General features: G+C 42.1%; 1 long non-coding RNA gene and 1 pseudogene across 5 annotated transcripts in view; one reads left to right on the top strand and one right to left on the bottom strand.

The window, feature by feature from the left end:
• The window catches only part of LOC141419659 (uncharacterized), a 165061-nt gene that overhangs the window by 64870 nt on the left and 81921 nt on the right, over positions 1-18270 (bottom strand). The window lies entirely within an intron of this gene.
• LOC141416825 (ATP synthase peripheral stalk subunit d, mitochondrial pseudogene) lies at positions 7870-10037 on the top strand (annotated as a pseudogene).

Below are 18270 nucleotides of genomic sequence, written 5' to 3'. Positions count from 1 at the left end.
GATTTACTTGTTCTTTACTCATGCAGCAGAAATGGCCAACCAAGAGGCCAGGTACCTCTGTGGAGTGCTCAAAATTTCTGCAGGTCACCATGTCCTTTTAGGCCCACCAATTTACAGGAGACAACTGACAACCTGTACTCAGACCTTGCTCACCTCCACAGGCTCCAGGGAGTAGAAGGGAGGGACAGGGGTTGGAACGAAGCCTTTTGGGATAGGCTGATGAGATTCATTCTGGCCAATAACACAGCTAAAATTTCCAGCATATTCTGTTTGCCAGGAACTCCCATGCTCAGAGCTCAGGACACTTCAGTTCTCTCCATGGCTGGTTCCAGGGGCCTCAGCTGCTCTGATCCAGAGCTGGCCAGGTGGTTCCACGCTGGTAAACAACTTACAGGGGTCCTGGGGTCAAGCAATGCCAGAGGTCCCTGTTGTCTTCAAATGGCATCTAAGCTGATGCATAAAGAATGACTAAACCCCAAATGGACGGACAGCTTTGCAAATTCTAGAGGTAGGCTTGTCCTGGAGATGGAGGGGAGCCTGAGAAGAACCTATAAGGTTAATCCTATGTGGTGACTGGCCTCAACTGTGGAGTGCTTCTGGGACTGATCTTCAGGGATTTTTCACAAATAGCCATTTTTTTCCCAAGTAAAATGAGAGACTCATAAGACTGGAAACATTAATTCAGAGTTTCTTGAGACGTAAATGGATACCGCTTGTGCCAGGAAAGCTTAAGAACTAATTAGTTTTTCCCATCTTCATAGTATCTATGTAAGAGACAGGATGTAGGGACGATCAATACAGGTTTGTAGCTTTTCATGAAGGAAGATGTAAGATGCTTCTTACAGGAAGGGGTAGAAGTATGAGGGTGTACTCCCCAGCAAGGAGCATTATAGAAGGTCAGAACTCCAGGCCAGGGAAGAAATTAAAGCAAAACTTATCTACATTTACATTTCTGTCAGGACAGGAGCAATGACCGCTACTTTTTTAGGTTTCTTGTAATGTCTAAGTTGGATGTTTTAGAAGATCTAATTGTCTTCTAGCACCAAGCAGAAGAGCCTCTCGTGGGCTCTATGACTGCTGACTGTCCTTTGGAGCTGGAGACCATCCTCTACAACGACATCAGTTCAGTTCAATTCCAATCAGGTAAATGGAGAGTTTGTTTTCCCAAAACCCAGTGCCCACTGCAGTCACTCTGCCCCACCTAATGGTTCCCCTGCTAAATGCCAGGTGCTACTGAAGTAGACAACTCCTTTAATACACGCTCTCACCAGGGAGTGTTGCTTTGCCACAGACCCAAAACCAACAGGCCAACAGAACATGTACTGAAACCTCCAAAACTGTAAGCCATAAAAAAGAAAAGAGGGGGAGGAGAGAGAGAAAAAAAAAAGAAGGAAAGAAAGAGATAGAGAGAGTGAGTGAGAGAGAGAGAGAGAGAGAAGAAATGAAGGAAAGAGGGAGGGAGGGAGGGAAAGAAATGGATAACCTGTCTTCCTTTTAAGTTGATTACCTCAGGAGTTTTGTTACAGTAGCAGTAAGCAGACTAACATACCTGACTAAAAATTATTTCCAATTTAATTGTTCAGCTACACTTCCAACAAATCAACTGATGAACAACTTCCCATTTTAAGGCACAGGAAAGGTAACATTACAGTTACAAGAAGGTCCATATGCCCACCACAATTTCTATATATGGCAATATTATATATAAGCCTAGGAGCTTTCTAAAAATGCCTGAACACCAGAGGCTGAGGGAGGAGCACAGTGAAGTGCTGAGCAGAGGCGCTCATTGCCTGCAGAGCTGTTTGAGAAGGTGTATTACAGAAGCGACCATGACTTTATTCAGCAGAACCACAACAAGACTCCAAGTTCAAAGACAGCAAGTTCAATGCAGGACAGAGGAAATCAGAAGGGTGGAAGGAGATTAGCTGAAAAGTCTGGATGTCAACGATGATTCCTTCCTGCCTATTTCCTGTGCTTATAAGAAGAACAAACCTTCCAGGCCCCCAGGCAAGAACTTTTAAAGAGGGAGCTGATCGCCTAAGGACAATAATCAACCAGTGAGGTTATGGAACCCTCAAATTAAACCCGCCTCACTCTGACACTTAGCAGTTCCCCAGCACGTGAGCTGGGGAGCCCCTGAGCCATGCATGGTGAAGCCTGCTCATAGCCAGACCCCCCCCCACACACACACACACAGGGCTTCCAGCCAGCCCAATGCGCTTTGCTTTTAATGGAAACAACCAACCAAGGATAAACACACATTTAGAAATGTATGATAGGAAAGAGAAAACCAAGATAAATAACCAGAAGACACTGGGAGAGAGAAAATTCGGGAGAGCAAAGACTTAATTAAAAAAAAAAAAAAGCCTCAAAAAGATCAACTTTTATTAGTAAAACCCAAAATATTTGAGAAGCAATAATTATGTCCACATAACAACAGCAAGAAATAGTTCAAGAAAAAGGTCTATGAAATCAAAAATAGAAGCCCCATAAAACAAGTACTGACAAACAAGGGGCAGGTGCTGTCGCACACTAATGTCCCACTGGAATTCTGACTATTTGATTCTACCATATGGACAGTACCCCACCTAAGATTTGCTATATTTTACAAGAATGCTGCCAGAAGTTTAAAATAGCACATGCACAATATATTCATGGTAAGGTGGCAGTGCCGCCATGCCCCATTGTTCAAGAAAACCTGAGTCCAGCGCTGCTATGCTCCTACAATGTGACTCACAAGCTTCCTCAACCCGTTTTTCCTTTTCCTATAGAAGGCGAGTAAGCAAAGCTCATGCTTGTCGAGTGACATCTGAAGATTCCTGGAAGGGAAGAATAAGGTACACAGACTCCAAGAGCTTAATGGGAAGACGTCAAAATGCTACAGGTGCTAAGGTGGCACGTGTGCAGTTGTCCTTGGAGCACAGCATGAGATACCTCCTCACACACCTGGGTCATATGCATGCTGCCCATCCTTAAAGTAAATGGGAGACTAGGTAGGTCATTGGTTCAAAGACCTGCTAGTCCCAAAGTCCTCTTTTTCTTAAGAATATTTTCTGTCATGTGCCATTTTCTATCCCAAAATAAAATTCAACAGTAATATTAACTAGTGTACATACAGCTGTTGAAAGGCCAATACCCTAAATGTAACATGAAGGAGAAACCAAGAGAAAAGCAATGCATAATAAAAATGCTTCATATTTCAATATATAAATAATTTTCCAACTTAGTTAAGCTATGTAGTAAAATAGATGCTTGTAGCTTACAGCATTCGTGGGAAGTCAAATCAGAAGGTTTCTGTTAAAAGTACAGAAGCCAGGCGCTGTGATCTTAGCTACTCAGGAGGGTTGCAGTTCGTAGCCAGCCTAGGCAAGTAGTTCACAAGACCCTATCTCCAAAAAACCCAACACAAAAAAGGGCTGGTAGAGTGGCTCAAGGTGTAGGCCCTGAGTTCAAGCCCCAGTATCAAAAAAAAAGTACAGGAGAAGGAAAGAGGTGTGATCAAGCAGACAACAAAATGAAAATGAGTGTTTGTATGTGAATGAACATGTGTGTGAACATGCCAAAGATGTTTCGTGGTTTTAGGTGAATGGAGTTAAATCTGGGCTCAGAAAAGTATAAACTGATTTTTCACTGCACTGGGCAATTTTTCTGCCTTTCTACTGTGGGCTCCACCCATCTAATACCCACCTCATGAAACCAAAAGGCCCTCCTCACACGTTTCCCCTCTATCCCTGGGGGAGGCTGGGTCCATGAGACCCTGGCAGATGACACACAGGAGTTTGCTTCTCACCTTCATATTGACCGTACTGAGAATGAATTCCTTGAAGGACCAATCACTCAGCAGCATAGCTAATATATTAAATTTTTCAGTGGCACTGGGGATTGAACCCAGGGGGCCTGCATGCTAGGAAAGTGACCCACTCCTCCCCTTCCCCACCCCTCCTCTTTTGAGATAGGGTCTTGCTAGCATTCCTTGGGCTAGCCTTGAACTTGCAATACTCCTGCCTCCACCTCCCATGCAGCTGGGATTACAGGCACACACCACCACACCCTATTAGAAACGTATGAGTATGGAAAATGGCTAGGACGAAGTTAATTTAGACTGTGCCACCAACAATAGCCCCCATCCAACATTATTTCCTCATTTTGAATTCACAATGCTTGCTTACTCCATACAGAATATGGAGAAGGAGGCTCTATCTCTGTGACGTTTACTTAGGTAGTACAAAGTGACTATGATTGGAGAATTTTTAACATTCAAAACTAACTAATTAATGACAAAAAGGGAGTTTTCATAGAACTCTCCAACTCTCATTTCCTCAAAACAAGAATTAGTGCTTTCTTTCACATGTGGTCATTACAGGAAGGGGGGGAGCCATTTACTGTAAATGCCTTTCTGATGCAATTCTACCTCCTCTTTCAAAGATAGAATTCATCCAAGAAGCCTGAGTCACTTCTTCAAGAAAAATGCCAGTGCTCTGAACATACACAGACTAAACCACATGCTTGAGAAAAGATGAGCAGATTCTACCATCAGAGAACAGATCGCGAGGTGGGGGAAAGAGATCACGGCTTCTTTGTCAGAAGAGATCAAGCAGAACGGCTGAAAACTTGGCCTTTAACACAGGAAAAGTCTAACAGACATATTACAGCATTGTTCCATAAATCAAATGCAAACACACCCTCCGCCACCTAGCTTTAAACGTACTTCCTAAAAACCTAAGACCTCAGTTCTAAACCAGGAACCTATGCGTAATTAGTATCTTAGCAACGACAGGCTAGTTAATTTTAAAATTTTCAGACACAGAAATGAGAAGGGAATCCTACATTTTTAAAATTGAAAACTGAAACGACATTTTAACTCACGTAAGAAAAGGACCGAGGCAGTGGGTAATATGATAAGGCGGTGTGGACAGAGAAACTTCAAGACAAACAGTTCTGAGTTCTTCCTAAAGGAGGACCAGCTCTTCTACAGTCTCCGTAGGAAGGATTTTCCGAGTTTTTGCTTACCTACACCACCACGAGGTCCTCCCCGAGCCAGATGCACACGCCTGATTTGGGAGGACTCACCACAGAGCCGAAGCCCAGGCATCACCAAGACTCAAGGCTGCTGGCGGCTGGCTGGAGCCGAGCTCCCCTGGGTGAATGACACTGCACGTGTAATATAGGCGTTCTGAGCAAGCCATTGGCTCGGTGAAGGCCACGCGTGTGGAAGCCTGATTCGCCACCATGGACCGTGTCAGAAAGCCGGCAGAGTCAAAACGAGAGAGGTTCGTTTTTTCTGCGGCGTTCTCCCTGGCCCTGCGGAAACCACGGGGAGAACAAACCACAGAGAGATCTGACTCCTTCATCAGGCGATGCCAATGAAGAAAGAATTATGATGTCGGCGCTGGCAATTTACAAATAAATCTCGCACCACTGCCAAAGCTTGTTGGCGTTATACAACTGCCTGGGAGTCAGATGTGGGTGCAGGCACAGTGCCATGGTCTTGGGGCTCCGTGTAGGTGGCAAACTCTGTTAAGCAGTGGTGAAGCTTCTTAAAAGTTTCTTCTTAAAAGAAATTTCAACTTTGAGCTACACTGGTGATACACGGAGAAATGAAAAACCAAGAACAACAGGGCAGTAGTGCGACTGATCTTTCTGTAACTGGAGCTTTTCAACATGTAGTCCTTGGACTGTCCGCGTTAGAACTCCCCCTAAAGTTGGACTAAGTTTCTGGGGTGGAGCCAGGACCCTCCTTTCTAGGTTGTTCCTGTAGAGGATGGAAGTGAACAGAGGATTACAGATGCTTCCATCCTCCTGTATTATTCAGTTTGTTTCTGATTCCTGCTGAAATCAGAAACAAGAAGAACACAGGAGCCTCCTGCAGGAGTTTGTGGCTGGAACTGCAGAGAAAAGGAAATCCAGTGTGTGTCTGCCTGGCCTTCCCCCAATCCCATTAGCCCAGGGGAGACTCAAAATTAAGGAACCTGGAAAATGCAGTATTTGAGGGTGAATGCGAACATATTTAAAGATGCCATGATTGGAAGACAAAAAGTATGCCGCTAAAAAAAGAAGAGGACATGAGGGAGGAAGGCACCAGTGCTTACTGATCGTCCCAGGGACCCATCATCAATGACTTCACCCAGAAAAGCAACTGGTTCAGAAGTGCGTGGACACAGAAACTCAGGCTCACAATCTCACTGCAGGGACAGCCAGCAGTGTGCCCTCTAAGGAGTCAGAACAGGCTCCACACACCTACCTCTACCCCAGTACCCAGCAACATAAAGGGTTTTTACAAATGAGATTGAGAAACGCTCTCAGGTGTGTATTTTACATGAGACCACCTTTCCCACTTCTTGTGCTCGTTCCTTCTTTATTCTGCCTACAGTTGGGTCATGTGCTCTTTCAGAAATTCCAGAGTTTTCTATCATCTCTTCTCCATTCTGAAAACCAGCTGATTTCGGTCCTTATAATGTGATACAAAATATCTGAGCATCACCAACAAGCATGAAAACAACACTTAGAAGTGGGGAACTTTGTATTCATGACAATGTCAGAAACACATCTGCACAGTGGATTAAAATGATCTGCCATTTCAAAATCCATGCTTAACCATATTCTGAGTTTCCCTACGATTTTGACTTCAATTTATTATTAAAAAGAATCATGTAGCACCTCCAGTATTTTAAAATACAGTCATCCCCTTATCCACAGGGGTGCATTCTAAGACCCGTGGCAGATGCCTGAGACCTTGGACGGCACCCTATATATATATATATACTATGCTTTTTCTATATGTTCATATATGTGGTAAAGTTTAATTTATAAATTAGGCACAGCAAGAGATTAGCAATAGTAACAAAGACGGAACAATTCCAACAGTATACCGTAATAAAAAGTTACGTGAAGATGGCCTCTCTCTTCATTTCTGGAACTTGACATACAGTATTTTCTGAGTACAGTTGACTGTGGATTACTGAACCCAAGGAAAGTGAAATTGTGGAGAAGGGAGAACTACTTTCTAGACGTCTGGTTAAGAGAAATAAAGGCAGTGAAGCAGTCAGTCCTTAACGACTTAGTCCTGTTCTGACAAAGCATCAATGTTTTAAGTCTGGGGCCAACTTCTCCCTTCGTAATAATGATACTAATGACAGGAAGTAAGTCATTCCACAAAACTGACTTCACTCATAATGCCTACATAACATATAGTGCGTGAAAGCGAGCATGTAGCAACACTAGTAACTGTGTAAGTAATAACAGAACTAAGAACGACATCTACTTATCTGTGTGAAAACACAAGCGGCTTAATCAAGAGGAGGATGAACCAGACCGAGGCTCGAGAGCTCTGAAAGTGGATGGCACTGGTTGTCATGCCCCATTTTATCTCCAAATACAGCGTGTTCTTTTCCCTCAGTGTGCTCACATTGCTACTCTTGAGTTCACCAGCTGTGACTGGCACCACTGTGAGGGTACTCCAAACTGAACAGAGAGAGAAGAAAGAAGAAAACTAACAGCTTAGAAAGAGACCTGCTTAAAAAAGAAGTGTGATGAGAAGAGCGTAGTAACACTAATATCCCCAGCTTCAAGGGCAAAGGTGTTAGTTTGGACACATGCCCTGAACCCGCCCTGCCCTGCTGCTGTGTGGGGCAGGGGCTAAGGGAGGCTGACCAAACGTAAGCGGTATGACTGACTGCATGTGTAACCAGGATGTGTGCAAGGCCAAAGGTCTACAATCTGGGGAGGTTTCATGTAGTAAATTTGGTAAGAATTTGGTGGTCCACCTTCCGAGGAAGTAGCTGTTTGGTCTGGCTGGTGACTCGGTTGACGAGAACCCAGTGAGGGCACAGCATGCTGTATGGTGTGCACTCACCTCTGTTGGTACAAAGCATGAACAGCAGTGAGCTCCCGAAGGTACGGTGCTGACCAAGAAGGACCAAACCAAAGCCAAGAGACTACCCAGCACAGAGCCAGCAGCTCTCCAGAGCAACTCTCAGTAAGAAGCATTCCTGTGCCCGGGATGCTTAAAGTCTTATTTTGTTGGGGAAGGGAAGAGAGGGAGGGAGCTAGGTACCACAACCTGAAAACTTTGCTACTGCTAACGCAGCTAACTAAACTGTGGAAGTTAGTCATTAGACCCGTCTTACAATTTCTATGCATTTGTAATGGTACAGATACACCAGCAGTGAATGTGAAAGACAGTTAACATTTAAAGACCTCTTAAATGGTAATGCAAACTTTGATCTTACCAAATAGATTGGTGACATTTAAAAGGTGTGTGCAAGAGAGAGGTGTGTGAGTATGCATACATGAGGCAGGTGATTTCCAGTTCCAGGGGAAGTCAGGAAAGAGAATGAAAAAGAAGGAATCTTTGGTTGTAATTAAAGGACTCCTCTCTGTCCCCACCTTTCAGTTCTTAACCACAAACTGGCCTGTGGTCAAACTGCAGAGTGATCCATGAGTGGCTTGCAAAGAGAAATTCAGGGCACTTGCAAGCAGGGTTTTTAGAGAAAAAAAAAAAGAAACAAAATAGAATAAAAGAAAAAGATCAGAGTTCATCACACTTAGCATATACACTTATGTGTGTGGTGGGTGTACTTTTTCATAATGCAAAATGTAATCTTTTCTGTCACCATTACAGAAAGAAAATGGTCATTAGGAAAGAAGATTAAGGTGGGGAGGAGAGGGAGGGGGTGGTGTGGGTGGTAAGGGAGGGGGTGGGGGCAGGGGGAGAAATGACCCAAGCCTTGTATGCACATAAGAATAATAAAACAATTAAAAAAAAAAAAGGAAAGAAGATTAAAAATCATGCTTGAAGTGAGGTGCGTTGGTCCTGTGTAGGTTTAATTCTAATTAGCACTATGCCAATTAAATGTAGGCCTTATCTTAAGAACTAAACCACAAACCAGGATGCACTGCACCATGGAGCAACAATGGTAAAGATACAATGCAAGATGTTATTCTCTTCTTTATGAGTTCCACTGTCTACTATCCCTAAAGAGAGGCTGAAATTTGAAAAAAACAAAGGCCCTACTCCATTAAATTAAGTAGGGTCCTCTATTATAACAATAACTACATATACTGAGTGTTTACTGTTTTCCTAAGAGTGTTCTAAACACTTTACACATCATTAACTAATTTGATCCTCTCAGTAATACCATAGGGTAGAATGTAGATACTAAATTGTCCTCATTTTGTGGATAAAGACTCTAAGAAATTAAGTCAGCTGCCTAGGAGGCAAAGCCAGTGTCCAAACAAGAAGTCTAGATCCAGAGTCCCAACTAACTGCCCAGAATCCTAGACTATTAACATCTTAATTATGCATAACAGACAGCAAGACATGTGAAAGTGGGGGAAGGGAGGACAGAACAGAGGTAGCACTACTACCTGTCTAGCCTCCTCTCTCCTGCTACTAACTACAAGCCACAGTCTACGCCACAGCTGGACTCCTCCGTTTTGACCGCCTGGTGCAATCAGTCCATTAGTTCAACCTCCATCTTTCTCCCCCTCTAGAAAACACATGAAAATGCTCTTGAGTGGGCCCTTGAACCTTTCCGAAATAAATCTGAATCTTTGTATTTAAGAGCTGAAGGACCCAAGGTTGGTGAAGGATTCCAAGATGGGCTCAAACTTGCTCTAAAAACCACTGGCTGGGTAGCTTTGGGGGAGATCGCACCCTAAAACCAAAAGGCTACTCAAGTCCTGAGTGAGAGCTCAGCTGCAAGTTGGCAATTCTACCTGAGCAACACAGACTGGGCTTACGAAAGCCAATGTGGCCAAGGTGGACATGGTGGAGACTGTGAAAAGCTACTGAAGGTTCCCGTGGCAGAGGATAAACATACTGCCCTGAAAGACACTGAAAAGGAAGGTGTGAACAGTTATGCTGAGTTGTGTCTCTCTCAAAGGTCAGGATCAAGGAACATGAGAAAGGGCTGGGGAAAGTGAAGATTTAATTCCTTTTGATCAGATCACCACTGAGGACTGAAGCAAGTGTTCCCAGAAACCAAATTAGACACAAAGAAGTGTCTTGGTCTTACCAGCCAAGTGAGAATCTATAAAAATCAAGTCCAAGAGGAACCTCTGGTCCTTACATTACAAACTCTGGGCATTAAAAATAAAAGTAAATATATAAGCTAAAAAAAAAAAAAAAGGAATTCATCCCTGTGTTGAAACTTAAATTTTAGGAGCAGCCATCATCTCTAACATCCCCAGGAGTGCCTGGGGTAACTGCTGCAAGCCTGAGTGCCTAGGGACTCCCTTTCTTTTTCTAAGTAATTTTTATTAGCCTATAATACTTGTACAGAGGGAACACATTGTGACATTTATGTATGTTCTTGCAATACATCTTAATTAGATTCACTCCCTCCATCCTTCTCCCTCATCTGCCCTCTTCCTCTTAAAATAATTTCAACAGGATTCACTGTTCTATTTTCATATATGAATACAAAATACACTCACCATATTCACCCTCCTTCACCCTCTCTTTATCTCCTCCCCCCTCCCACTGGTACCCACATCCAGACAGGACCTGTTTTATCTTCCTGTCCTTCATTTTTTAAAGGGGTGCCCTTTCTTTGCACCCTCTTTGTGCTATGCTCCTGATTGGGTTCAAATAGGATCCAAAAGAACAGAAGATTTAATACACTGTGACGAGTGTACCACCAGGTTTCAAAGATACATACCCAGAGATTATCTTCCCATCCAATCTACTCACTTCAGATTATATAATAAACCTTATATTACGGTAGAGCCTATACAGACAGTAAAATAAGTAAAACTCAGCATGATTCCTTTCCTAGGGATCAGGTTCATGCACATGAATGCTTATTTTTTAAATGCTGCTTAAACCCAAGTAGCCACAATAGGTATCCCATCTCTTACGATGCTGGGTCACCAACTGAGCACTGGACCTTGGCCACATAATTCAAAAATTTTCTCATGAAAGGATCTTTTGGCTAAATAAACATAACATCTTTAATTTTTTTATAGGATTGTCAAAAATTAATGCATCATGATGGCTTATATATTGTGACATGGAGAATTAAGTTTTGTTAATATTTTAGGATACTTTTAGATATAACAAAATACTTGGATAACTTACACAAAATCTGAGGCTTAACAGACTATTACAATGCTTTCCCCACGTGTGTTTGTGTATTCTCGAAATAACTTGTTAAAATAAGACAATGAAAGCTTTACACTCCTTTAAAAACATACAGCTAAGACAGAACACTGTCAAAATAAAAAATCCCTTGAATCGTATGCTCTGCAATGCCAGTGTTGTGATGTAATCCAAGAAGCAGGAAGTATGATTTTAGTATCCATCACTGTAATAATTTTAGGCATATTTAGGCTATTTTTTAATTATTTTAATAAACAGATTAAACTGCTTATTTCTACTAACTATTCACTGTGCCTAAGACCAGTATCTTGTTTTTTCCTTTGGCAGTACTGAGGTTGGAACTCAGGGCTTCTTTCTGGCTTTGCGAGGTAGGTACTCTATTGCTTGAGCCATGCCTCCAGCCCGAAAACCAGTACTTTTAACATGGGCTGAGACACATTCTCTGTGGTTTCAAAAAATAAGATGCTGATTCAATTATGCAGCATGCAGTCAAATCAGTTTCTAAGAAAGACAGAAGAGCAGTAATGTCTGCACTTACGAAAGCAACACCATACAAGTGGCATTAAACTATTGGGGCTTTTTTTTGAGGATGCTGTTCATTTTCCCTGCTCCATTTACCCTGTTTTGTGAGCTGCACTTGGGAGCAAGAGCATTCCCTTGTAAGACAGCCATGAGAAGAGAGTAAAAGCTAATGTGGCAATGACCTTCTGAGGAGCAGTACTGTTTGTGAAAGGAATCCAACAGGGCTGAGGCCTCCCTAGAATACAGACACAGAGTTCAAAAAGGCACCCAGGGCCGAGAGACAGGGAACTTCTCAGGGAGCTAGAACTACTAGAGAAGGAAGCTGTTCCAGGTCTAAAAGCTATCCCATGAAGCTTCACTGTCACTGTGGCCAAGCGGGGCCTCTGTCTGATTACACGTCAGGCTGCCCTGGAGCCAGCGGGGTGAAAAACAAGCCATGAGTGGGGTACGTGGAGACTTTGCTTTGTACCTTTTGTTAGACTGACACTTCATGAATGCACACTTTTGAAAAACCACCCAACAAAAAAGACTGACATTTATACTCATTGTGAAAATTATTAAACTTGTGGCTGAAGAAGTACTGCCTCCCTGTCAGTGCCAGCTGTGCCCTTTCTCAGGTCTTGTAAGAGTGCTATCTACTTTCAGAGACTCGGTTTCTTTTTAAGATGAAAACCGCAGGGTTAAATGTCCTTGTACCTTCTTTGAAATTCCAAGTTTAAATGGCTAAACAGAGGTTATTCTGTGGCTTATCTCCCCCTTCAAATATCCTTGATCTAAGTCTTACTAATTTCGCATTTTAAAAAAAGATAGGACTGGTAGGGGAGAGGTACAGGAGGTCTTGCCAAGCACAGTTGAACCTTCATGCCCATTCACTCCCCCAAACCCCTGGGAACTGTCACCTTACTGCACTCCTATGACTCTGACAGCTCTGTCTGTTTGTCTGTTTTGGCAGTGCGAACATTGGCCAAGCAAGCAGCTCTACCATTTAAGCCACATCTCCATATGTATTTGTCCTTATGTGACGACCTTATTTTACTTAGCACAGCTTCAGGTTCATCCCAATTGTCCCATTTGACAAGATTTCCTTCTTTAAGGCTGTCTCTGACAGACTCTTCGGTTGTATCCATAGCTTGGTTATTGTGAATAACACTCAATGAATATGGAAGTGCTGCTATCACTTTGAGATCCTGATTTTGTTTTGGATATACATTCAGAATGGGATTAATACATCCCATTTACAATAGTATCCAAAAGAATAAAATATTTAAGAGTAACTTTCATCTAGGAGGTAAAATATTTATATGCTGAAAACTGCAACAGGTTAATGAAAGAAGGCACAAATAAATGGAAAGATACCCCATGTTCATGGATCAAGAGACTTAATATTGATTTTAAAAACAATTATCAACCAAAACAATCTACAGATTTAACACAGTCCATATTAAAACCCTGATGGAAATTGTTAACCAAAAGAAAAAAAACCTAAAACTCATGGAACAGAAAGGGACCCCAAATAGTCAAAACAATCTTGAGACAGAAGAACAACAAAGCTGAAGGCATCACACTTTCTGGTCAGCAAATATGTTCGAAAGCGGTAGTAATTAAAACAGTATGGTAGTGTCATTAAAACAGACATTTAGACTAATGGAACAAAATAGGTCAAGAAATAAACCTACACATGAACACCCAACTAACTTTTTGTCAATGGCACCAAGAACACATAACAGGGGAAAGACAGCCTCTTCAACAAATGGTGTTGGGAAAACTAGATACCCACATGTCAAAGCTCCATATGAATGACCATCACGTACATAAAAACGTGCTCAACATCACTCATCTTCAGGGAAACGCAAGTCAAAATCACAATGACTTGTCACTTCACACCTTTTAGGGTGCTATTATGGGGGAAGCATGCTGGCAAGGAAGTAGAGAAATTTAAATCCTGTACACTATTGGTGGGAATGCAAATCACATCTGCTATGGAATATAGCACAGTTTCCTGGAAAGACTAAAAATACACCACCAAGTAACTAGCACTCCCTCTTGTCTCAGTCTTTAACAGAGTCCACCTGAAAACACTGATATAGATACACCATATTGATTTTGTACATTTCAAATGGAAATGCTACTTTTTTTTTTTTTTTTAGCAGTACTGGAGTTTGAACTCAGGGTTTGCTAGGCAGGTGCTCTACTGCTCAAGCCACACTTCCACCCCTTAATGGGTAAAGACTGGCATAGATTTTTTGGGGGGTTAAACTCAGGGCCTCAAGCTTGCCAGGCAGCACTCTGCAGTGTGCGGCACACCCCAGCCAAACAAATTTATATACATTGGGGTGGGGGGGGCGTGCTGGGATTTGGATTCAAGAATGGAAATGATAATTAATTACACTATTCTGTCTTTGAGAGTATAAACTGCAAATGTTTACTTTAAAAAAATTTTTTGGTGGTACTGGGCTTTGAACTTAGGGCCTTTGTACTTGCTAGGCAGGTGCTACTTTAAAGCTTTTAACAACAAAATTATTAAAGCAATGCTTCCAAACTTAGGAAAGCTGGAGTCATTTTTTTCATTATTACAACCTGGTAGTATTTTCTTTGTATCACAGCTAACCAGCCATGTGAATTTAAAACTTTAAATGTGGCTACCATATAATTTAGAGCCAATGGCTGTAATGAGGTCTGGCCATGGTTTAATCCCCAGCAGGGGTCCGTGCTGTGCTCTTTCCTGCCCTGACCTAGCTTCACTTTCTTGTATTATTCACGTTCTTTAAAGACTGGGGTCACAGCAGTACCCACCCTTACGCCTTCAGCCAACGCTTAGCACATAGGAAATGCTTGTTAAATGTTATAAACACAATTGCTTTCTTTGCACAGAAATTAGCAGCAAAAATATACACGAGGTCAAAACCCCTAACTACAAGAAACTCCAGTAAGAAGTCCTATTTTATCTTTGTGGCCAGCAGCAATAGTAGCTACTGTGCATTCAAGCACTTACAATGCACAGTATTTCACGTCAGTTCAAGCTCAAAGTTCAAAACTAGCAATCCATGACACACTGTGTCATCCCTGGTGTTTCCTTCAGTCCACTTTTAAAAGAAATGCTTCGCTGCCTGATGGTGACTTGTCACTCTTTTCACTGTCACCTAGATGCCTCAATAAAAAGTGTAACAGTTTCTGTTTTCACTTCAGTTTCCGTCTCAGAAAAAGACGGAAAATGGGCATTTTTAAAAACAGGAAAACTACAAATTTTTTAAATATACATTCTAGTTGCTTGGAGCTATGAAGCTCAAAACAGTATTTTATGTCCCCAAATACTGTTTTGCTTTCCACCATAATGTGTGCCCTTGAATCACCAACTGTATGGTCTTCAGTTGTACTGCCGTCTGAAGCCAGTGCCATCTTGTCCTCTGACAGTGAGCTTCGCCTGCTCAAATGAGCAGGAAAGATGCAAATGTTTATGAACTGGAGCCAAGGCAGGGGCGAGGACTTAGCTCCATCTTTTGTTTGCTCTCAGCGCTGATGGCTACAGGCCCTAACACACGAATTCTGGTGCTTTTCTACTGACTTCTAGTTGTACTCGAGCACTAAAAGTAAACAAGGACCTGTTAGGGAACAGGGAAATCACTCTTAGAATTCCTTCCAAATAACAACAACAAAAACTCTAGCCAAAGGCTCTTTCTAGAAGATTTTTTTTTTTTTGTAGTACTGGGATTTTGAACTCATGGCCTATACCTTGAGCTACTCTGCCAGCCCTTTTCTGTGCAGGGTTTCTTTGAGATAGGGTCTCTGAACTATTTGCCTGAGCTGGCTTCAAACCTTGGTCCTCCTGATTCCTGTATTAATTTGCAATCTCTCTAATATGACTTCCCAAGCACGTGGTTCCGCCTACATCGTGCTAATACCTTGAGTTCATCAACCAAGGATGACCCATGCCTAACACCAAAATTGTAGGGAAGCTTTTAAATTACTTGGAAGAAATAATCACTGAAGTATGAGAAAAGGTGGAAGGGTGCCACAAAAGGCAAGAGGAAAGAGAATGCAAAGGAATGAAAAGAGTGAACAACAATGGCCAGTACGAGGCCAGTGTTGGAGCAGGTTCAGCGGCAATGACGATATGGGGGCTCCAGCTCAGTGCCCTCCTGGGAAAGGCAGATAGGACGGTGTTCGAGGCTTTTAGGATGAGCTGCTTGTTCAGGTTTTCCAGGTCAGGATTTTTATCAATGCTACCTTCTTCCCTTTTCTGTTTCTCCTTAATCTATACAGCTTTGAATCGCCTACTGGTCTAGCTCTTTTGGCATTTTCCAGGACTGGTCTTCAACGTCCAGAAAAGTACCAATGCCTCTCCCTGGACCTTTCCGGACCCTCCCCCCTCCAGGAAAAGATGATGCAGGATACAAACACACCAGGCTGTAGAAAACTGGGCTGATTTAATTAATTGTTAGAGTAACTGGGGAGTAAAAAAAAAAAAAAGAATATACCTCAAAACTTATAAGAAAACACTAGAATTATTTTTATTATTGCTTGTGTTCTATGACTTCAATTGAAAAAAATTTCACAAATCATTAATATTTGTCTTAGAAAGTAAAAACTGGAGAAAATCAGAATGAGATACCAGATAAATAATGTCTCCCAAAGAATTTCGATAGATACACATTGACATTTACTAGCTATCAAGTCTGTGTTCCCTTGTCCCAATACTTTCGGACACTAGACACTACAAAACAATGTAAGCTGGAGGCCTGGCTCAAGCAGTAGAACACCTGTTCTGGCAAGTGTGAAGTCCTGAGTTCAAATCCCAGTACTGCAAAAAGCAAAAACAACAAATAACACAAAAGCAATCCAAATTATGCTACATGGCATTGAAAATAACTACAGAACACAGAAACGAGTTTGTCTATAGCACTACTAATCTTTGGCTAAGTTTTCAGTGAATCTGCTACATTTATAAAGTCAGAGAAAGGCTTCATTACTCTTAGAGAAATCAGAGCCTACATGAAGACCAAGTAGCAACTGCGGCTCGTCTTCAGTAACAAGATCTTCAGAAGCTTCACACCTGTGATCTCAGCAACTTGGCAAGTAAAGGTAGGAAAGTCGTGAGTTTGAGGCCAGCCTGAGCAAAAGTACTGAGACCCTATCCTCAAGCGGCAGAACACTTGCCTAGTAGGTACAAGGCCTGGGTTCAATCCTCAGCACTGCCAAATAATAATAATAATAATAGCAGCAAATATTTATTATGTGTATTTATACAGTTCCATGACTATTCAAATGAGATCTTTCCAGAACAGAAAAGTAGAGTATATCATCTTGTTTACTGTCTATCATCTTTAGAACTATGTCTCAAAGTGAGGTAGTGAACACTGGTTTAGTTTTATTTAGGAGAACCACTTTGCAAATTTTAATCTTTAAATCTGTCGTATGCATGCAGTGACTTTAGATGTGCGTCACTGCAATTCCTATATACATCAACCTGTCTCTGAAATCAATGAGGATGTTCCTCCGACAGGCACTGCACAGGAGTCACTAGGACATGCTGACTGGGCTTTGAAGTCAACCAACAATAGACTTTAGATTTGTTTTTCCTGCACAAGATTTACAACTAGGACCGAATATACCTCTCGTGTAACAAACCAAGCTGCAAGCCCACACCATTAAAAAAAAATGAACTTCCTAACTTCCTGGGGACAGTGAATCATAATTTCTGAAAGTTTAAAACGAATCCTGGCCTGTGAGTGCCCTTCCCGGTCCCACTGGAAACCCATGAAGCCCAGGCCATGAAATCCTTCTCCTCCCCCAGCCCCTTAAAGCTCGGCTCCTTGAACTAGGTTATAAGGTATGAGTACTTTCCAGTTATCAGATGGGAGCTGGGAATGACAAAAATATTTGACAAGATTCGGTGGGTGCTTCGATGCAACTCCAATATAAAGCTGATCCACACGTTAATGAAGGTGGTAAGGTGGTAAGAAAAGACAGGACAGACTTCAGGACAGAAAAGCAAGGCAATGCTACATCTGTGCCACCAGGTGTCTCTCTAGAGTTCATGATGCCAACCAAGAAGAGCGGTTACAAAACAGCTCGCCCTTGCTTTGCCTGTGTGATTCCTGCACTCTCTAAGAGCATGAATGATGAGATCAGACCACAAGAATAGTTACGTCCTTAACAAAGTGCACTGTCAGAATTAATTAGAGATCGGTATTTTTTTTGAAAACTATATAATAGCAACATCTAACAGCACTGAGGGATTTACTTCATTCCAAATGATAAAGAAAATGACTCTTGGAAAATGTCCAAATTCAAACAGGAAGAAAGTTGAGGAAGGACTGGTAGGTGAGAAGATAGAAACAGAGGCTTAGTTACTAAAGAAGAAGGAAGTTTGGCATGTAAAGAATTAAGTTAGGGCATGTTTGAAAGATTTTGGGGGAAAAAGAGACTTGTGCACATCAGTGCAGAGAGAGCATGGGAGAAAGCCAAGAAAGCATTTTCTCCCACCACAGCCCTAAAATACTGCAACTCCGTCAAAGGACGACTCACTAGCACAATATGAAATCCATCTTGTGTGTTATGACCGGCATTCAGAGAAAAAAATAATAAAAAAAGTGACAGTATGCAACAGACTAGACACAATTCCCACATGCACAAATGTGTGTGCTGGG

Source organism: Castor canadensis, chromosome 2 (genome assembly GCF_047511655.1).
Source record: "Castor canadensis chromosome 2, mCasCan1.hap1v2, whole genome shotgun sequence".
Classification (NCBI taxonomy): domain Eukaryota; kingdom Metazoa; phylum Chordata; class Mammalia; order Rodentia; family Castoridae; genus Castor; species Castor canadensis.
The sequence above is the reverse complement of the archived record's forward strand: the minus strand, read 5'-3'. Positions and strand labels throughout refer to the sequence as shown.